The sequence below is a fragment of the Vulpes vulpes genome, chromosome 8 (assembly GCF_048418805.1).
Source record: "Vulpes vulpes isolate BD-2025 chromosome 8, VulVul3, whole genome shotgun sequence".
Lineage (NCBI taxonomy): Eukaryota > Metazoa > Chordata > Mammalia > Carnivora > Canidae > Vulpes > Vulpes vulpes.
The window spans coordinates 34,968,139-34,991,218 of record NC_132787.1 but is presented as its reverse complement, the minus strand read 5'-3'; the positions used below and the strand labels follow the sequence as shown (position 1 = coordinate 34,991,218).

The 23,080-nt window shown below is 45.0% G+C and overlaps 1 pseudogene; it reads right to left on the bottom strand.

Moving 5' to 3' along the window:
• Positions 1-14,845: 14,845 nt before the first annotated feature.
• LOC112917569 (glyceraldehyde-3-phosphate dehydrogenase-like) lies at positions 14,846-15,954 on the bottom strand (annotated as a pseudogene).
• Positions 15,955-23,080: the final 7,126 nt, after the last annotated feature.

Genomic DNA, 23,080 nt, shown 5'->3' with positions numbered 1-23,080 from the left:
CATTATCAACATTAGACAAACTATGAAAAGAGCCCACATGTCCATGGACTGATGAACAGGCAAAGAAGATGTCGTACATAGACAGATAGATAGACAGACAATGGAATATTACTCAATCATCAAAAGATGATATTCTCTTTTGCAATGATATGGAAGGAACTAGAGTGTATTATGTATGTTAAGCAAAGTCAATCAGTCAGAGAAAGTACCAGATTATTTCACTCATATGTGGAATTTAAAAAAAAAAAAAACAACAGATGAATATAGGGGAAGGAAGGAAAAGAGTGGGAGGTAACCATAAGAGTTTCTTTAGTATAGAGAACAAACAGGCTTGCTGGAGTGAAGGAGGGCAAGGGATTGGCATGGTGACTGACATTGAGGAGGGCACTTGTAATGAGCACTGGGTGTTATAGGTAAGTAATGAATCACTAACTTCTATTCTTGAACCAATATTACAGTATTTGTTAACTAACTAGAATTTAAGTAAAAACTTGAAAAAAATAAAGAAAGAAGACTCATGGAATGGTAAAGCTTGCAGGGACCATGGTAGTCCAGTAGCAAGCACCTTCTGCATTGAAAGATGAGGCAGGGGTGCCTGGATGGCACAGTCAGTTATGTGACCAACTGTTGGTTTCAGCTTGGATCCTGATCTCAGGGTTATGAGGTCGAGTCCCACACTGGACTCGGTGCTCAATCTGGAGTGTGTTCTCCCTCTCTCTCTAACCCTTCCACTTGTGTTCTTTCTCTTTCTCTCTCTCAATAAAAATAATAATAATAACTCTTTAAAAAAAGATGAGAAAATAAATCACATTTTCAGACACAGTGTAGACCCTGGAGCTACAAAGCCTCACCCATACCACATACACTACCCTGCCTGCCTCATCTTTCCTCAATCTCCCTTTTCTGCTCTCTCTCCCTCTTTTTTCTATCCTAGACACCATATGCTTAGTGAGGCCAGCAGGACCAAGAGCTAAAAATGTCCTGGGTGTGGTCTTTCATAAAGGCTTTCATCAAAGGCACTTGCCTTGAAGTTGAAGCCATGATGAGCCAGGAACAGAGACTTGTCTATATGTGCAGTGTCAAAGAATCTGTAAGACAGCAGAGGTCGATTTTTAAAAATTGTATGCTAATTAGCAAGGCAATAGGACCTTCTCCACCATTTAAGTGAAAAAACATGTTTAGCTTAAAATTCACCAGTGGTAAGCAGAAGATGGATTGAGTACATATGGCAGAGAGGGTCTAGTCAACTGGCCAATCAGAGGGAAAAATAACAAGCCCTCCACCTCCTACCAAAACGTATTATAGGGGAAAGGTTTTCACCGTCAACACTACTGGCATTTGGGCCAGATGAGCCTTTGTTGGGGGACTGTCCTGTGAATTACGGGATTTTAACAGCTTTCTAGAACTCTACCCACTAGATGCCAGTAAAACATGGATCCCCTACCGGTGATATCAAGCATGTTTCCAGACATTGCCTTACGTCCCATGGGGGACAAAATTGCACCTGGTTGACAACTATTATTCTATATCAAGACTACCAATAGATCCTACTGTAAAAAGGAAATACTGTCTACTAGTGTTGCCCAATATGGTATGTGGTTATTACATACCTGATATATATGGCTAGTGTGATTGAGAAAGTGAATTTTAATTTTACATAATTTTAATTAATTTTAATGTAAATTGTCACATGTGCCTGGCCAATGACCACCGTATTAGTGAAGTCCAAGATGTATAAAGAACTAATTATGAAACAACATTCTCTTAACAACCAACAGGTCAAAGAAGAAAAAAATCTTTCATAGAATAACTTAAGGGGGAAATTAAAAAGTATCTTGAGGCCATCTGAGTGGCTCAGTTGGTTAAGCATTTGACTCCTGATTTGGCTCAGATCATGATCTCAGGATCTTGAGATCGAGCCCTGTGCCGGGATCTGTAGTGAGTGTGGAGCCTGCTTAAGATTCTCCCTCTCCTTTCCCCCTGCCTCAACCCACGCCTGGGTTTGCTTTCTTACATAAGTACATAGTATCTTGAAACAAATGAAACAAGGAAACACAATATACCAAAACATTTAGGCTGCAGCAAAAGATTTCTAGGAGAGCTTAGTGTTATAAACACATACAGAAAAAAAAACCCATATATAAATATCTCAAGGAACTCTAGAAAGAATAGATGAATGGATAAAGAAGAAATGGTACATATGCGATGGAGTATTATTCAGCCATACAAAAGAATGAAATCTCGTCATTTGGAATGATGTAGATGGAGCTAAAGAGTAATGCTGAGTGAAATAAGTGAGTCAGAGAAACACAAATACCATATGATTTCATTCCTAAGTGTAATTTAAGAAACAAAAAAATGTGCAAACGGGGGCACCTAGGTGGTTCAGTTGGTGAAGCATCTGCCTTTGTGTGTTGTTTATCTTTTTCACTTCACAAGACTTAATACCGTTTCATGAAAAGAACTCTTACTAAACTAGGAGTAAAAATAAGCCAACTAAACATAATAAAGACCAAATATGAAAAAAAATCCCAACTAATGTACAAAATAGCCAAGAACTCAAACTTTTCCTCTAAAAACAGGATCAAGATAAAGTTCTTTACTCTGGCCTTTCTATCAAATATAGAAATCTATATTTCTAGAAATCTTAGCCAGAGCAATTGGGCAAGTAAAAGAAACAAAAGACATCCAAACTGGAAAGGAAGAAGAATAACTATATTTGCAGATAACATAATCTTATATGTAGAAATCGTAAGGATTAAAAAAAATTAGAAGCACTAAACAAATTCAACAAGGTTGTAGAAATGAAAAACAACACACCAAAAATCAGTTGCATCTCTATATGTTAACAATGAAAAATTTGAAGTGGAAATTAAGAACATAACTCCATTTACCACAACACTGAAAAAGGTAAGATATTCAGGAATAAGACTAACGAAAGAAGTGAAAGAATCATACACTGAAAATGAGAAAACATATGTCAGAGTAATGTTTTTAAAAACATAAAAAATAGATATCTTGCTTTCATAAATTGATAGGCTTAATATATTTTTTAAAGATTTTATTTATTTATTGATGAGAGACACAGGCAGAGAGAGAAGCAGGCCCCATGCAGGGAGCATGATGTGGGACTCGATCCGAGGACTCCAGGATCATGCCCTGAACCAAAGGCAGACGCTTAAAACCTGAGCCACCCAGGCATCCTGATGATAGATTTAATATTGCTAAAATGTCAATGCTGCCCAAAGTACTTCACAGGTTCAAGGCAATCTCTATCAAAATCCTGATACCATTTTTTTCCAGAAATCAAAAAATCCATCCTAAAATTATTTGGAATCAAGGGAAGCCAAATAGCCCAGATAACTTTGGAAAAAAAGAACAAAGTTGGAGAATTCACATGTCCTCATTTCAATACATTGCCCAGCTACAGAAGTCAAAATAGCATGGCCCTGGTATAAAGATAGATCTACACAGACCAGTGAAGTGTAACAGAACCAGAAATAAACCCTCATGTATATTGTCAGGAAATCTTCAAAAAGGATGTAAAAACTACTCAATAGGAAAAGGATAGTCTCTTTAACAAATGCTGTTGAAAAAACAGAGTATCTACATGCAAAAAAAATAAAGTAGGCTCTTGCCTGACATCATCTACAAAGACTTAATTCAAAATGTATCAAAGAACTAAACGTAAAAGTTAAAATTATAAAACTCTTGAAAGAAAACATAGGGAAAAGATTCACAATATTAGATCTGACAGTGATTTCTTTCTTTTTTAAAATAGGCTCCATTCCCAGTGTGGAGCCTAATATGGGGGGCCTGACCTCACAACCCTGAGATCAAGACCTGAGCTGACACTGAGTCATATGCTTACTGACTGAGCCACCCAGGCATCCATGGACCTGGCAGTGATTTCCTATGATACCAAAGCACCAGCAAACAAGTAAACATAGACAAATGGGGTATATAAAACTTCAAAGTGCATCAAAGGATACAATCCAGAGAGTGAAGAGACAACGAATAGAATGGGAAAAATTTGCAAATCACGTATTTGACAATAAGTTAATATACAAATAACTCCTATGAACTTCGTAGCAAGGCAACAAGTAACCCAACGAAAAAAAGGATGAAGAACTGGTATAGACATTCCTTGAAAGAAGATGTATAAATGGCCAATAAGCCTATGAAATGATGCTCAACATCACTAACCATTAAAAAATGCAAATCACAACCACGATGAGGTTCACCTCACACCCATTAGGATGACCACTATAAAAAAAAAAAATGTTAGCAAGGATATGGAGAAATTAGAACACTTGTGCATTGCTGATAGGAATGTAAAATGGTGCAACCACTATGAAATCAGTATGAGAGTTCCTAAAAAAAAAATTAAAAATATAACTACCATATAATCCAGCAATCCTACTTCTGGGCGTGTAGTCAAAAGAATTGAAAGCAGGGTGTCCAAGAGACATCCATCTTCATAGAAGCATTCTGTATCATAGCCAAGGGTAGGAGCACCTCAATTATCCATCAAAGATAAATGGATAAAGAAAATGTGATATATACTGATTTTTATTCATTTATGAGAGACACACAAAGAGAGAGGCAGAGACAAAGGCAGAGGGAGAAGCAGGCTCCATGCAGGGAGCCCACCGTGGGATGCCATCCCGGGTCCCCAGGATCAGGCCCTGGGCAGAAGGCGGTGCTAAACCGCTGAGCCACCCGGGCTGCCCTCTCTTTCTTAGTAAAGAGAAATTTTACCACATTACAAACAGAGTATGACACAATCACTTGTACATTTTAATTAGCTTAGTCTAGGATCCCCAGGTGACTGGGGGGTTGAGCGTCTGCCTTCGACCCAGGGTCTGATCCTGGGATCCGGGTTCGAGTCATCCCATCAGGTTTCCTGCATGGAGCCTGCTTCTTCCTCTGCCTATGTCTCTGCCTCTGTCACTTTCTGTCACTCTCACGAATAAATAAAATCTTTAAATAAAAACAAACAGGGGATCCCTGGGTGGCTCAGCAGTTTAGCACCTGCCTTCGGTCCAGGGTGTGATCCTGTAGTCCTGGGATCGAGTCCCACGTTGGGCTCCCTGCATGGAGCCTGCTTCTCCCTCTGCCTGTGTCTCTGCCTCTCTCTCTCTCTCTCTCACTCTCCATCACTCTCATTAATAAATAAATAAAAATCTTTAAATAAAAACAAACAAAAAGAAATAATTATCTTAGGCGATTGCTGGAAGGTGCTGCTTGTTGCTCGACTTATGTTCCGTGGAATCCATGAGGCACGATCATACTTAAATTCCAGGCTTGCTGCTTTCTTTGTGTCACCAATGTGCTCCTGCTTCTTTATCCCTCTTTCTGCTTTTTGGTTTGATGAATTATTTTTCATTATTCTATTTTAATTACTCCATTTTCTCCATTCAAGATTCAGCTTTCTTTTTTTGATTTAATGATCTTCAATGATGCTACTTCTCCTCTGCTAACTTCCTAGTTCTGCATATGTGTCTACATTTATATCCGTTTCTCTGTTTCTCTGTCAGTGTGTGTAGATACACAACATTATTTCAGTTCAGTTGGTGGTCAAGCTGGAGAGTCAGTGCCTCCTGTCTACTTACAGTTCTGTGGCTGACAGCAGGTTTCCTACTTGTAAACAGTCTGAAGGCTCACCAGATTGATACATCATGCTGCCTTTTTATGATCACCCGCATATGTTTCAATTCTTCATGCCTGCAAACACACTAATTCTTACTTTTAACAGTCAATGTTCCTTCCCCTTTTTTACAACCATGTATATTCATAAATGGTCATGTTCATTTTTATATCCATATTCAAATAGGCAGGATTATTTCCATATATATGTACACACACACACACACACACACACACACACCAATCTTGCTCTCATTTTGCTCAGACGGTCTGTACTTCAAGCAGAAAATTTTCCTTCAGTTTGAGGAGATGCCTTTTGTTTGTTTTGTGGAGCAGGTCTGGTGATGTGTTTTCTCTGTTTTGTGGGATATGTTCTGAATGCCTGGGATTGTGCTTCCCTGCTCAGTGGGATGCCTGCTTCTCCCTCTCCCTCTGCCTGTCTCCACTGACCATGCTCTCTCTCTCACTCTCTCTCATAAATAAATAAATAAATAAATAAATAAATAAATAAATAAATAAATAAAATCCTAAAAATTAATACTACTTCTAAAAAATAACACACAGAGTGAGCATAAAAGTGGACATGCAGGCCTGCTAGACCTGGCTGGAGACCCCCTCCCTCGTGCCTATGTTGTCTTCCCCTTGTGTTGCTGGCTGCAGAGATGCATGACCTCCCGGGGATGGAGGAGGCCCATGGAGGAGCCACCCTGGCTCCTGAACGACCCCGTGAACGAGTTCAGTCTCCAATCTGAACAGCCACTCAGCCCTGTCAGGTGGGGAAATCTGTGCTGACGTGGTACTGACATTGGAGGAGTCACTTGGTAATTCAGCATAGTGGGATAGACCTACAAAATGGGCATCACCAAATTAACTGAAATAGTTATCAGTCTACTAGTTTTAAAATCACCAATGGACACCTGCCTGGCTCAGTCTGAAGAGCATGTGGTTATTGATCTCGGGGTCCTGAGTTTGAGTCCCACATCGGGCACAGAGTTTCCTTTAAAAAAAAAAAGAAAAGCACAAGTATTTAAAAATGCCCCAAATCAATAAGGCTCCCACCGCTGAGCTGGCCCATGGCGGGATGGGTCTTCCCAACTGCTCCTTCAGCATTGAGCCCTGAGCACAGATAGTGCCAGAGCTGACAAGCAGACCAGATCCTCCCTCTCAGAGCTCATGCTCCAGGGGGGGAAGAAGGACAAAATACGGAACATCATCAGGAATGAAAAGAGCAATTGCTCCCTAGGGAAAGAGCCTGGTGCTACCTCTGGGTCCTGAGCTCCGCAGGTGATGCTGTGACAAAGTGTGGGGCTTTGACAAATGCAGCAGCTGGGGCTTCAGGGAGCCACTGAGAGGAGGAGGTGAAGCCCCAGCAGGGCCACTGCCTCACCAGGATCAGAGCCTGGGAAGGAGGCAAAAGGAGGCATGAGCCAGTTCTGTGTCCTCCGTTGGGGGCCAAGGATGCCCCTTCCCTTCCTGAGGGAGCTGGGAAAAGGTTCTGTGAATGGAACTGGCTACAGACATGGAGATGTGATGGGGGTGGGGGTGGGCATTGACAGTCCAGACGGGAGGCATTCCAGCACATTCCAATCTGAGGAAGAGCCCAGGTCAGGGTGACCCAGTGGGTGCACCGCTGTCCACAGCTCACCCAGTGGAAATGAGGGGATGGCCCGTGACACATGACAGTCAGGGTTTCTTATAAGGACAGCCTCACACTTTCTAGGCCAAGACTCCGCTGACACCTTCTGTAGGTTTTGCCTTGGATTCAGGAACCTAGGATTGTGGGAAGCTATTGCCCATCCCTCCCCCGGTGGGACTGTCATCCTCTGGGCCTCCTGGATGAGAGTACTGGTGCCCACGTGGGTGCAAAAGGACCTTGTGGACCTGGACGCATGTACACACCAAGGAAGAACATGTGGTTGAGGGTATTTCCTGCATGTGACACCCGCCTCCAATTTCATAGATATGATGCCACAGTGGCCTGGAGACGTCTGGAGGAAGCACCTGCTGGGATAATCCCTAGCCCACAGGCAAGACGCAGACCATCCCCGATGGGCACAATCGCGTCTCTGGGGTCAAAACCGGGGAAGAATGGAAGGTTGTGTCTGAACCCAGGTGTGTTTCCAGGCTGGGGCCCTGGCTGCACACAGTCCTTCCCTGGGGCCTGTGGAGAGGCGTGCGGTTGTGTCACTGTGTGCACACAGGCCACTGCCTGCAGGGAGGGGGGAGCCATCGGCAGCCCCAAACGCTGCTCCTGAAGCTTCCCCCAGGAGTGGACTCAGGTAGAGGGTCCCAGGCAGTGAGGTCACTTCCTTGACACAGAGCCCAACAGAACTTGGAACCCCTGTAACCAGGCACCCGCATTCTAGTGCAGCCCCACCTCAGGCTCACTTGGCTGGAGACATCTGCTACTGAAAGGTGTTCTCTTGCTGCTTTCCCACTTCTGGGGACTCTGGCTTCCAGGAACCCCAGGGATGCAGCTTGTTCAAATGCTGTAGACGTTGGCTCCACCAACGTCCTCAGGGCGTTTAATAGGAGGCGTCGGAAGGTAATACAGAGCAGCACAGGCCAGGCCAGGCCACCTGTGCCAGCCATTCTGGGCAGCCCATCCCCTCCTCTTCAGTTTCAGGGAAACAGGGATGTGTGGGCAGGTCGCATCCAGGCTGGAGGACGTTGCAGGGCAGCAGGTTCCCCGGTGGGTGATCCCTTCAGGGTCACCTGATGTCATGGTGGGCAGGGTGGAAACAGGATTCCTGAGGTGCCTCTTACCCAACCCAGAGTTAACCCAAGGCGCTGCAGCCGCATCCCTTTGCTCTTCTTGGGGGAGGTGTGCACCGACTGTGCTGTGGTGTGTCTGCAATGGGGTCAGCTGGGTGTGCAGCCCAGCCAAGGCAGCCAGACCGGGCGCTGAGGCCTCCTGCCTGGCTGCCGGGCACTGTCTTCACAGAGCTCCACACAGGACCGGGGGCTGGAGTGGGAGGAACGGATCGTCTGCCTCATGGCCTCGAGGAACTGGGAATTGCCCTTGCACAGCTAACAGAGGCCAGCGTGGGCTCAACGTGAGTGCGGGGGCTGGGGCCACCTGACACCCAGGGCCCTGATGTGGCAAGAAGGGCCCTGGGGCAGAAGCCAGCCTGCTACTCCCCTGGGCTCCCCCCTAGACTCCTGCTCCCACAGGAGTCTGGATTCCCCTCCTCCCCAAACTTGCCCCCATTGCCCTGCCCCTGCCTGGGTCAGATGCACTGGCCCCTCCCTGTGCACAGATTTGTAGGAATATCAGAATAGAGCCTTCAGGGGATCCCTGGTCACCCAGTGGTTTAGCGATTGCCTTCCACCCAGGCCCTGATCCTGGAGTCTTGGGATCGAGTCCTGCCTAGGGCTCTCTGCATGGGGGCTGCTTCTACCTCTATGTGTCTGCCTCTCTTTGTCTCTGTCTCTGCATCTCTCATGAATAAATAATAAAAACTTTTAAAAAAGAGACACACCATATCTCATCACATGTGGTCTCCAATAGTTTGCACTGTGCTATGCTTTCTCCTAACTGGTGCTCCAGGAGTCCCAAGGCTTGAGCATGGTCCTGGTGAGTTGGGAGACTTTTTCCCAAAGGGACACGGGGCTCACTGTACTATGTACTATGTCTATTGCTCTGCAGTTAGGTTGATTTTTTTTTTTTTTTTTTGCAGTTAGGTTTTGAAGGAGTACATCCCTGCCCCCCATCCTGGGGTCAGGCACAGGGGCCTCATGTGCTGCACAACATGTCAGAAGGCCAGTCGGTTCCCACAGCCACTGAGCCCTTCACTGATGCAGGACTTTGATGCGATTCCCTTCTGTTGCCAAATCACAGGGCGGTGCTGAACATCCCGCAGCCCTCACACCCTGAGCCCTCCCACCCAAGGAAAGGTCTCCGTGTTGGCACCTCAAGAGAGGCAGGTGTGGTCAAATTCAAGGGGTGAAGCCATTAATGCAGGGAGGTGCTGTCAAAACTCAGCTGACAATCAGACCTGGGATACTAACCTCTCCCACTTGAGGTCCTTGTATTGATCCAAATTTTTTTGAAAATGTATCCTCTAAGATTATTTCTTTATTGGATAGTCTGTTTGTTTAAGAGACAGGCAAAGAGCAGGGAGTAGGAGAGGGAGACACAAGCTCCTCAAGCAGACTCTGCCCCAAGCACAGAGCCTGCCCGGGGCAGGATCTCAGGATGCTGAGACCATGACCTGAGCCACAACCAAGAGTCAGATGCTAAGTGACTGAGCCACAGGCATCAAGCCCTGTGTTCCTGCTGTGGGGACTCCTGCCCCCCCCCCCCCCCCCACACACACACAGCCACTAAGAGCTTGGGCTTTGGTCTGCGCTCCCACTCCCAGGCCTCCTGGCAGCTACAGTGCAGGCTGCATGTCCCCTCTGTCCCACCTCAGGGTGAAAGGGCCTCAACCGTGAAGTGGAATCAGATCTGCCCAATGAAGCCCAGCCGGACAGAGCTGCTGGAGCACGAAGTACAAGAACTGCTGCCCGCCTTGCTGCGCAGGGACATCATCTATATTTTCAATTTCTTAGAGGACTATCATGTATTTGGCAGCACTGCAGAGGTGCTAGACCTGCTGTATACAAAGTGAGCACCCTGACCCTCCACAGCCCAGTGGGATGGGCCACCTACTGGTTGGGAGTTTGGGAATGTTTCTGAAGTTGCTGGACCCCAGGGCTGCTCCTCTGACTGGAGTAGAGTCACACAGGGCCTAGTCAGGTCCTGTAGGGAAGCCCCCAGGGCCTGGCCTGTGGCAGGTCGGCTAGAGGGGCTGTGCTTGTGCTCAGCAGTCGTCGTTCTCTCCCCATGATGAAGCCTGTGCCGCCTCCCCCACCGTCACCAGGATCTTTAGCTGGGCTGTTTTCCCATTGAAAGAGAGGTTTGAGAGTCCATCGGGGGTTTGTGTCCTGGGGCAACCAGACTGGGGGACCCTGGGGACACCGGGGAGCCCCAGGCCCACTCGGATTTCGGCCATGGGCCTGGCCAGAGCCCTTTCATTCCTCAAGCATTCAGGAAGCCCCAGCAGGTGCAGGTGCTTCTCCTGGAGCTGCCCGTGGCCCCGTGCACAGAGCTGACGGCCCCCCAGGGCTCTGGACTAGTCAGGTGTCAGAGGGTGACAGCCCCCATGATGAGAGGTCGCGTCCACAGGATGATTCATGTGATGCCCCCCACCCTCCTCTACATATGGATGCATCGTAGCTGCCTCTGAGGAGAACGACAGAGTCCCGGAGCAGTGGAAAATGTGAGTGAGCTCTGGCTCATGCAGGAGGGCCTTCCCTTTCCAGGAGGGCAGCAAGGGGGCTGTGGGTCAGAGGGGCTGCTGGACCCTCACCCCACACATCTGCAATTCCTGTGACAGGGTAAAGGTCTGAGGGCCCTTAAGGAAAAGAACTAAGGAGAGCCGTGGATGGGGTGTGGGCTTTGTGGGAGAGCACTGGGACCCCTAAGGGAGACCTTCTCCATGCCCACCCCCTCACAACCCTCTGCCTACCCCACACCTGGGACCCAGAGCAGAGGGTGTGGGGAGCATTGCACTCACCAATCTGGTGGCACCTGGACCTGGGTGCACAGCAAGTGCTCAGGAGGGCCAGTGAGGGCTCATGGACAAGATGGCCCTTGCCCCGTGGGAGATGGGAGATTAGAGTCAGTGGAAGGACACCCCCTGGGGGCCCCTGGTGAGTGAGGCAGCGCAGAGCCACAGGAGGGAAGATGGCAGTACCGGGCAGCTCCTGGAAAGGCCTGGCAAGACAGAGAGCCCAAGCCCTCCTCGCTTGGACATTCCCAGAGCGACAGTGTGTACAGTGAGGGCAATGACAAACCTGACGCCCCCCCTCCCCAGATGCCTGCCATTGGATTCAAGGGGCAAGTGGGCTGGGAGCCAGGCTGAGGAGGGAGTCCTGCTTCCCCAGGAAAGACAGTGATGGTCACACTGCCTGTTGTGGGCTCCCACACACACAGGTTTCGTGCCAGCCCCTCCTCAGTGAGCAGGCCTGTGGCAGGCAGGATCATCAGATGGCAGGTGGACAAGGAGCAGGACTGGCCTCTGAAAGCCCCGAGTGGGAGGCCGGGGGCCCTGGTTCCTGCAGGTCTTCCCCGGGACACCTGTGTGTGAGGGAGCCCTGTCTTCTGATGCCTGTGCCCACCTGTCCCTCCCCAGGGCCATCTTCTGCATCCTGGACATTTGGCTGGACTGCTAACCAGAGGATTTTCATCAGCTCCCAGAATTTACCTCCCTGACCAAGCTGCTGGCATTCATGGGGCAGCACATGCCAGGCTCAGACCTGGAAAACCATGCCTGGTATTACCTCAAACAATTCAGACACCTCCATCCAGTGGAGCCAGAGGCTGCGGGTGAGGAGGACTGGGGCTGGCTGAGTTGGGGACAGTGTGGACCCCACAGATCAAGCCTCTGTGCAGCTGGGCCAGGAGCAGTGGGTAGGCTCACACCCCCATCCCCACGGGCTGCAGTCTGGGGAGACCTCCCAGGGCTCTTGCACTCACACACATTGAGCGGTGGGAAGAGTGTCCTTGATTTGTGAAGGACGTGGAAAGTCCATCCTGGTGATGATACTTTGTCTTCTTGGAGCGACAGCTTCGGCTGGAGAACAATACCCTGAACCACTTCAAGAGCCCGCCCCAGCTCTGAATGTGGGGCTTGCTGCACCTTCAGGGCCTGAGGTGATCGAGCCGGTCCTGGTTGCTGGAGCTGAGAGCTTAGCCCGAGCCAAGATGCCAGCTGCTGAGTCGAAGCCCCTGCAGATAGTGGTAACTGCTCTAGTTCACTGTTCTGCCCTGGAGGAGCCACCTGCACCCTTGAGAGCCCTGGAGGATGAACAGGCACCAGCATCCGCTATCGAGGTCACCGATGTGCTGGAGCAGTCACCTAACTCAATGGAGCAACTGGCTTTGGACCCCGAGCAACACCCTGAAACACCCCAAGAGCCTGCCCCAGCTCCAACTGTGGGGCCTGCTGAAGCTTCAGGGCCTGAAGTGATCAAGCTGGTCCCGGCTGCTGGAGCTGAGGGCTTGGCCTGTGCCAAGATGCTGGCTCCTGAGTCCAAATCAGTGCATGTGGTGGCCGCACCTCTGATTCCCTGCCCGGATGAGGAGGAGCCACCTGCACCCTTGGCCACCCCAGAGGAGGAATAGGCCCTGGCGCCTGTAATCGGGTCCCCAAAGTGCCAGAGTCACCACCTGCTCTTGGAGCAACTGGCTTTGACCCCTGAGCAACACCCTGAACCACCTCAAGAGTCCACCCCAGCTCCTACCGCGGGGCTCATGATGGCTGCAGCCCAACGGAAGGCTTGCCCTCCCCTGTCATTGCACTGTTTCTATATTTTGTGTTTTTCATCAACCTCTATAATGGCTTAGGAATTTTATTTGTAATAAAGGATGTTAACTTCACACAAAATTTACTCTGATGCTTTTAAATTATACATTGTGGTACTTTAGGTCCCTTCACAGTGTCGCAGGCCCTGGAGCCCAGGGCACCAGGGGACACAGCCCAAGATCCGGTGCTCCCTGGGACAGGCAGAGGCCGGGAGGACACAGGACAGCAAGGATGCTCTTGCCTCCAGGCGGCCCTGAGCTGTGCACATCAGTGGCCCCCGCCCCTGGAGCATCCAGGCCCCTGCGGACTAGGAGTGCAGTAGTTACTGCGGGAGCTGACTCCAGGGCTGGGCAGCTGGCCGCTGCCACTGTTGTTGTCCCTGCTGGTGTCAGCCTGTACCTGGGACTGAGCAGGGGACTTACAGGATAAACAACTCCCACTGAGCCCATGCACCTGGCAAGGGGCCGGGCAGCTCCCCCAGGTGCACACACCTGAGAATCAGCACCTCAGGCCCCTCCCCCAGAAGACCAGCTAGAAGGTCAGGGGAAAAGTAAGTTATTGACCAAGCACCACTGCAAAGTTGCAGGGGAACTCAAAGAATTTACAGTATGTAGAATAAGAGGATACTCCCCCTTGTTTTTTTTTTTTCTGTTTCTTTCTGTTGTTTCCCCACACCCCTTTTTTATTCTTTTTTTCTTCTTTTTTTCCTCTTTTTCTCTTTTTTCCAGGACAACTTGTCTTTGGTCACTCCACACTGAGCAAAATGACTAGAGGGAAAAACTCACCTCAGAAGAAAGAATCAGAGAGTGCTCTCTCCCACAGAGTTACAAAATTTGGATTACAATTCAATGTCAGAAAGCCAATTCAGAAGCACAATTATAAAGCTACTGGTGGCTCTAGAAAAAAGCATAAAGGATTCAAGAGACTTCATGACTGCAGAATTTAGATCTAATGAAGCCGTAATTAAAAATCATTTAAATGAGATGCAATCCAAACTGGAGGTCCTAACGACGATTGTTAACGAGGTAGAAGAACAAGTGAGTGACATAGAAGACAAGTTGATGGCAAGGACAGAAACTGAGGAAAAGAGAGAAAAACAAAAGACCATGAGGATAGGTTAAGGGAAATAAATGACAGCCTCAGAAGGAAAAATCTACATTTAATTGGGGCTCCCTAGGACGCCAAAAGGGACAGAGGTCCAAAAACTGTATTTGAACAAATCATAACAGAGAACTTCCCCTAACTTGGGAAGGGAAACAGGCATTCAGATCCAGGAGATAGAGAGATTTCCCCTCCTAAAATCAATAAAAATTGATCAACACCTCGACATTTAATAGTGAAACTTGAAAATTCCAAAGATAAAGAGAGGATCCTTAAAGCAGCAAGAGATAAGAAATCACTAACTTTTATGGGGAGAAGCATTAGGACAACAGCAGACCTCTCCACAGAGACCTGGCAGGCGAGAAAGGGCTGGCAGGATATAGTCAGGGTCCTAAATGAGAACAACCTGCAGCCAAGAATACTTTATCCAGCAAGGCTCTCATTCAGAATAGAAGGAGAGATAAAGAGCTTCCAAGATAGGCAGAAACTGAAAGAATATGTGACCTCCAAACCAGCTCTGCAGAAATATTAAGGGGGACTCTGTAAAAGAAAGAGGGAGTCCAAGGAAACAATCCACAAAAACAGGGATGAATAGGTATCATGATGACACTAAATTCATATCTTTTTTTTTTTTTTGGCGGGGTACAGTATGCTTTATTGATGGTACAGGACAAGGTAGGGCTCCCCAAGCCTCTCCCCTTCCTTGGGGTCTAGGATGTAAATTGGAGGTCAGGAGATTCTCAGTGTGTTGGGGGATTAAGTTGGGGTGGGGACTCCCCAGCAGCTGAGGGCCTCTCTCTTCCTCTTGTTCTTGCTGGGGCTGGTGGCCCAGGAGGCTCTTACTCCTTGGAGGCCATGTGGACAATGAGGTCCACCGCCCGGTTGCTGTAGCCAAATTCATTGTCATACCAGGAAATGAGCTTGACGAAGTGATCATTGAGGGCAATGCCAGCCCCGGCGTCGAAGGTGGAAGAGTGGGTGTCACTGTTGAAGTCACAGGAGACAACCTGGTCCTCAGTGTAGCCCAGCATGCCCTTGAGGGGGCCCTTGAGGGGGCCCTTCGATGCCTGCTTCACTACCTTCTTGATGTCGTCATATTTGGCAGCTTTCTCCAGGCAGCAGGTCAGATCCACAATTGACACATTGGGGGTGGGGACACAGAAGACCATGTCAGTGAGCTTCCCATTCAGCTCAGGGATGACCTTTCCCACAGCCTTGACAGTGCCAGTGGAAGCAAGGATGATGTTCTGGGCAGCCCCTTGGCCGCCACGCCACAGCGTCCCAGAGGGGCTGTCCACGGTCTTCTGGGTGGTAGTGATGGCATGGACAGTGGTCATGAGACCCTCCACAATGCTGAAGCTGTCATGGATGACTTTGGCTAGAGGAGCCAAGCAGTTGGTGGTGCAGGAGGCATTGCTGACAATCTTGAAGGAGTTGTCATACTTCTCGTAGTTCATGCCCATCACAAACATGGGGGCATCAGCAGAAGGAGCAGAGATGATGACCCTCTTGGCCCCGCCCTTCAAGTGAGCCCCAGCCTTCTCCATGGTGGTGAAGCCCCCAGTGGACTCCACAACATACTCAGCACCAGCATCACCCCACTTGATGTTGGTGGGATCTCGCTCCTGGAAGATGGAGATGGACTTCCTGTTTTGACAAGTTTCCTGTTCTCAGCCTTGACTGTGCTGCGGAATTTGCGGTGGGTAGAATCATACTGGAACATGTCCACCATGTAGGTGAGATCAACGAAGGGGTCATTGATGGCCACAATATCCACTTTGCCAGAGTTCAAAGCAGCCCTGGGGAACAGGTGCCCAATACAGCCAAATCCATTCACTCTGACCTTCACCATCCTGTCTCGGGGACGCGGCTGACACTGCACCAGAAGATGCAGCTGTCTGTCGAACGGGAAGGAGCAGAGAGCCCAAATTCATATCTTTCAACAGTAACTCTGAATGTGAATGGGCTTAATGACCCCATCAAAAGGCACGGGGTTTCAGACTGGATAAAAAAGCAAGACCCATCTATTTGCTGTCTACAAGAGACTCATTTTAGACATAAGGACACATACAGCCTGAAAATAAAAGGTTGGAGAACCTTTACCATTCAAATGGTCCTCAAAAGAAAGCAGGGGTAGCCATCCTTCTATCAGATAAATTAAAGTTTGTCCCAAGGACTGTAGTAAGAGATGAAGAGGGACACTATATCATACTTAAAGGATCTATCCAACAAGAGGACCTAACAATCATCAATATTTATGCCCCGAATGTGGGAGCTGCCAAGTATATCAATCAATTAATAACCAAAGTTAGACATACTTAGATAATAATACACTTATACTTGGTGATTGAATATAGCGCTTCCTACAATTGATAGGTCTTCTAAGCACAACATCTCCAAAGAAACAAGAGCTTTAAATGATACACTGGACCAGATGGATTTCACAGATATTTACAGAACTTTACATCCAAACGCAGCTGAATACACATTCTTCTCAAGTGCACATGGAGCTTTCTCCAGAATAGACCACATACTGGGTCACAAATCAGGTCTTAACCAATACCAAAAGATTGGGATCATCCCCTGCATATTTTCAGACCATAATGCTTTGAAATTAGAACTAAATCACAAGAAGAAGCTTTGAAGGATTTCAAACATGTGGAGGTTAATGCTAAATTAACCTGGATGATCCTGCTAAAAGAAGACAGGGTCAACCAGGAAATTAGAGAAGAATTAAAAAGATTCATGGAAACTAAGGAGAATGAAGTAATACCATTCAAAATCTTTGGGATACAGCAAAAGCAGTCCCGAGGGGGAAATACATTGCAATACAAACATCCATCCATAACTGGAAAGAACTCAAATACAAAAACTAAGCTTGCACTTAAAGGAGCTGGAGAGAAAACAGCAAATAGATGCTACACCCAATAGAAGAAGAGAATTAATAAAGACTCGAGCAGAACTCAATGAAATGGAGACCAGAAAAATGTGGAATAGATCAACAAAACCAGGAGTTGGTTCTTTGAAAGAGTTAATAAGGTAGACAGACCATTAGCTAGCCTTATTAAAAAGAAGAGAGAAAAGACTCAAATTAATAAAATCCTGAATGAGAAAAGAGAGATCACCACCAATACCAAGGAAATACAAACAATTTTAAAAACGTATTATGAGCAGCTATACACCAATAAATTAGGCAATCTAGAAGAAATGGATGCATTTCTGGAAAACCACAAACAACCATAATTAGAACAGGAAGAAATAGAAAACCTGAACAGGCTGATAACCAGGGAGGAAATTGAAGCAGTCATCAAACACCTCCCAAGACATAAAAATCCAGGGCTAGATGGCTTCCCAGGGGATTCTATCAAACATTTAAAGAAGAAAATATATCTATTCTACTAAAGCTGTTCGGAAAGATAGAAAGAGATGGAATACTTCCAAATTTGTTATATGAGGCCAGCATAACCTTAATTCCAAAACCAGACAAAGACCTCACCCGAAAGAAGAATTATACAATACCCCTGATGAACATGGGTACAAAAATTCTCATCAAGATACTAGCCAATAGGATCCAACAATACATTTAGAAGATTATTCACCATGACCACGTGGGCTTTATCCCTGGGATAAAAGGCTGGTTCAACACTCATAAAGCAATCGATGTGATTGATTATATCAGCAAGAGAAAAAACAAGAACCATATGATCCTCTCAATAGATGCAAAGAATGCCTTTGACAAAATACAGGATCCGTTCCTGATCAAAACTATTCAGAGTGTAGGGATAGAGGGAACATTGCTCAGCATCTTAAAGCCATCTATGAAAAGCCCACAGCAAACATCATTCTCAATGGGGAAACACTGGGAGCCCTTCCCCTAAGATCAGGAACAAGACAGGGATGTCCACTCTCACCACTGCTATTCAACATAGTACTAGAAGTCCTAGCCTCAGCAATCAGGCAACAAAAAGAAATAAAAAGCATTCAAATTGGCAAAGAAGAAGTCAAATTCTCCCTCTTTGCAGATGAGATGATACTGCACCTAGAAAACCCAAAAGACTCCACCCCAAGATTGCTAGAACCCATACAGCAATTTGGCAGTGTGGCAGGATACAAAATCAATGCCCAGAAATCAGTGGCGTTTCTATACACTAACAATGAGACTGAAGAAAGAGAAATGAAGGAGTCAATCCCATTTACAATTGCACCCCAAAGCATAAGATACGTAGGAATATACCTTACCAAAGAGGTAAAGGATCTATACCCTAAAATCTATAGAACACTTCTGAAAAAAAAGTGAGGAAGAACCAAAGAGATGGAAAAATATTCCATGCTCATGGATTGGAGGAATTAATATTGTGAAAATGTCAATGTCACCCAGGGCAATTTACACGTTTAATGCAATCCCTATCAAAATACCATGGACTTTCTTCAGAGAGTTGGAACAGATCATCTTAAGGTTGTGTGTATCAGAAAAGACCCGGATAGCCAGGGGAATATTAAAAAAGAAAACCATAGCTGGGGGCATCAAACAGCATATTTCAGGTTGTACTACAAAGCTGTGGTCAGCAAGAGAGTGTGGTACTGGCACAAAAACAGAAACATAGATCAATGTAACCGAATAGAGAATCCAGAAGCAGACCCTCAACTTTATGGTCAACTAATATTCGACAAAGCAGGAAAGACTATCCACTGGGAAAAAGACAGCCTCTTCAACAAATGGTACTGGGAAAATTGGACATCGATATGCAGAGGAGTATAACTAGACCATTCTCTTTCACCATACACAAAGGTAAACTCAAAATGGATGAAAGATCTAAATCTGAGACAAGATTCCATCAAAATCCTAGAGGAGAACATAGGCAACACCCTTTTTGAACTTGACCACATCAACTTCTTGCAAGATACATCCATGAAGGCAAGGGAAACAAAAGCAAAAATGAACTATTGGGACTTCATCAAGATAAGAAGCTTTTTCACAGCAAAAGAAACAGTCAACAAAACTAAAAGACAACCTACAGAATGTGAGAAGATATTTGCAAATGACATATCAAATAAAGGGCTAGTATCCAAGATCAATAAAGAACTTATTAAACTCAACAGCAAAGAATCAGACTATCCAATCATGAAATGGGCAAAAGACACGAAGAGAAATCTCACAGAAGAAGACATAGACATGGCCAACAAGCACATGAGAAAATGCTCTGCATCACTTGCCATCAGGGAAATACAAATCAAAACCACAATGAGATACCACCTCACACCAGTGAGAATGGGGAAAATTAACAAGGCAGGAAACAACAAGTGTTGGAGAGGATGTGGAGAGAGGGGAACCCTCTTGCACTGTTGGTGGGAATGTGAACTGGTACAGCCACTCTGGAAACTATATGGAGGTTCCTCAAACAGTTATAAATAGATCAGCCCTTCCACCCACCAATTACACTGCTGGGGATTTATCCCAAAGATACAGATGCAGTGAAATGCTAGGACTCCTGCATCCTGATGTTTATAGCAGCAATGTCCACAATAACCAAACTGTGGAAGGAGCCTCGGTGTCCATCAAAAGATGAATGGATAAAGAAGCTGTGGTATATGTACACAATGGAATATTACTCAACCATCAGAGATGACAAACACCCACCATTTGCGTCCACGTGGATGGAACTGGAGGGTATTATGCTGAGTGAAATAAGTCAATCAGAGAAGGACAAACATTATATGGTCTCATTCATTTGGGGAATATAAAAAGTTGTGAAAGGGAATAAAGGGGAAAGGGTAAAAAATGAGTGGGAAATATCAGAAAGGGAGACAGAACATGGGAGACTCCTAACTCTGGGAAATGAACAAGGGTGATGGAAAGGGAGGTGGGCAGGGGGTGGGGGTGACTAGGTGATGGGCACTAAGGGAGGCGCTTGATGGGATGAGCACTGGGTGTTATGCTATATGTTGGCAAATTGAACTCCAAAAAAAAAAAATAGAATAAATTAAAAAATAAAGGAAAAAAAAGAAGTCATGCATACTGCAATGATGTTAACAGATGATTGTTTTTCGTATTTACCCAGATATTTATACTTTTCATGCCCTTCTCATCTTCCCAAATACCCATTTTTCCATCTGATACTCCTAACCCTTGGTCCTGTAGCACCTCTTGTAATGCAGGCCTGTTGTTGATGGATGTTCTGAGTAGTTGTTTGAAAATGTCTTAATCTACCTTCATTTTGGAAATCGATAAATGATATCGAATTCTGGGTTGGCAGATTCTTTTCTTGTGATTAATATTCTACTGTCTTGTACATTTCATTATTTCTGATTGGTTTCTGGACATCTTAATTGTTATTCTATCATTGTTCTTAAAGTTCTCGTTTTATGTCTTTCAGAAGTATGACTACAATGTACCCACTTATGCTTTAGCTTTTATTTATCTTATTTGGGTTTTGCTGGGCTCCTGAATTTAATATGGCACTTTTCAACAAATTTGAAATACTTTCAGCTATTATTCCTTCAAATGCTTTTCTGCCAAATGTTTCCCTCTCCTTCTAAAATCTTGATTACATGTCACAACTTTGAAGTTATCACATTGTTTTTCCTTTAAAAATTATTTTTGCTTCCTCTCAGATTGGATTAATTTTATCCAAACAGAGAATTTGGGGATACAAAAGCTAAATTTTTACCTGTTGCCTTAGGAGGAACCACAGAGAAACAATAGTTATAATCAAGGGAAGAATCTCATAAAATGTAGGGCAAAGCAACAGTTTTTATGGCTAATGTCTCATTTTATCCCAACTTTATCTCATTAATTACCAGAGAAGTGAATTTTCAGATTAGGAAATTTGGTACGCAGGATTAGGCAGACATAGATCAGTCTTTCCTGCATTGTCTCTGGAACTGCCTGCCTGCCTAGTATACACTCTCTACTCTGCTCCAGTAACAGTCAATTTTAAAAGGGCACCATCTTCCTCTGAATTTAGTGCTGAAATGAGTATTGTTAACTTGGGATCCAGAACAACAAGCTCTTTATGTTCAATACCTAATGCATAATCTCAGAAAGTGAGATACAGAGAAAACTACCATTTTGATCTTTGTATCCATGACTTCTGCATGGCTCTTTCTATTCTGAATTCACCCTTGATTAACACCCTCCTAATATATGTATGTATATATCACAATAAAGCACATCTTCAGTGCTTTTAGTGGATCTCATAACCCAAGCTCACACTACTAAATGATTCCCATGGTTTCTTATGAATACATGTAAGATTTTAGGCAACTTTTTATGAACATATTTAGATGTGTAAAAAATACTTCAAGAGAAAATTGGGAGGTGTTACACATCAGAATGTATTAAGCAATTTCTCTCTGACTTTTCCCCATCCTCAATGGTGTGAGATACATGTGTGGATGGGATATTCCCACAATGGAAGGAAAGGGCATTTCAATGTCTTCTTTCCCTAGGGCTGTACGTTCCCCAAATGTGAGAACTGAATAGGCTATCTTCTCAAATCTAGACAATTATTTTCAAATTTCTTCAATTCCAAAAGAGGCAGCCCTTATATATGCCCAAACTAGTGCATTAGGTGAGGAGACTGGGGTTTTTGACCAATAAGAGGAAGAACAGTAACTGTGACTTAATTGCAAAGATGGAAATGCACGTACAGAAAAAAAATTACTCCTGTTTAGTATCCTTACATGACATGTATTGAATTTCTCAAAAACCTGTGTTAAAATGCAAACATTTTTGATGTATATGATGGGAGTGGTTAAGTCAGATTATATTTCTGATGCCCAGCTAAATATATTGTAACAACAGAGATTTGGAAGGGTGAAAGGAAGAAGACAGTTTTAGAGCTTGTGTTTTTTTGGAAATCAGCCTTCACTGAAAATTTGGAAATTCAAAATATGTAGAGATCCCACAGCAAGAACTTAATATGGTTAGGCTTTATTTTAAGGATCTTTAGGCATTATAGTATTACCCCTCAGATCAGCCCAATGAGAGGCTATATATATAGTTATCATATCACTGGTGATGGAACTGAAGCATGATGTTTTTAAGTAAAAATGTAGAGATTTCATGAATACTTATGAAGCAAGAGGTGTGTTTCAAATAGTCTTCAAGTAACTCTATAAATAAGATACTATTTGCATTATATTTTGTAGGAGAGGAAACTGAGCCAGAGAAATTATGTAGCTGAGTCGCTGAGTCACCAGCCTAATACTGTGCATTCAGAAGTGAGCTGGTTTCACTATAGATGTCCTTAAACTTTATACCAGACTGTATACTCACTGTTGTAAGTTGATCAAGGTCCATGTGAACATCTGCATGATGATGTTTACTACTATACAAAGCTAGTTTATAAGAAGTTTAGTCATAGATGAAACAAAACTCTAGATAGGAGGTTAAGAACGTGTGATATTTTTTACTTCTTAATGTATATTTTTTACAAACAAAGATATCTATCTCATGAAATATAATGAGAAAAATATTCCTATGGTCATTGTGGTAGATTAGGTTATTTTTCAGTGAACACATGTTTCCTCCAACTGACCACTTGAAAACAGTATACTTTGCAAACAATTATTGATAGGTTTGGCCATGTGACTTATTTTCACAATATATGGTGAGTGGGAAAGTGGCACCTTTTGAGTTCAGAGTGCAAAATTAAGAACCACATATCTGCTGGCCCCTTGAAGAGCTGCAAATCTCTTTTTAAATAGGTCATATACCAGATAACCCACTGTTCTAAGAATAAAATATATAAAAGAGATCTGAGCTGCATCTGTGGTTTACAGCCAAATTCATGCAAACCCAAACCTCCATCAACTGAAACACAGCCAAACCACAAAAGGGTGAATAAGAAATAAATGCTTATTTTTAAATGCGATTGAAATCTTAGGTTGTTGGTAACACAATTTTTGCAATTAGTTACAACTACTATTTATGTATTATATTAATTTTGAATATTCACCTACTCTGTGTTAACAGG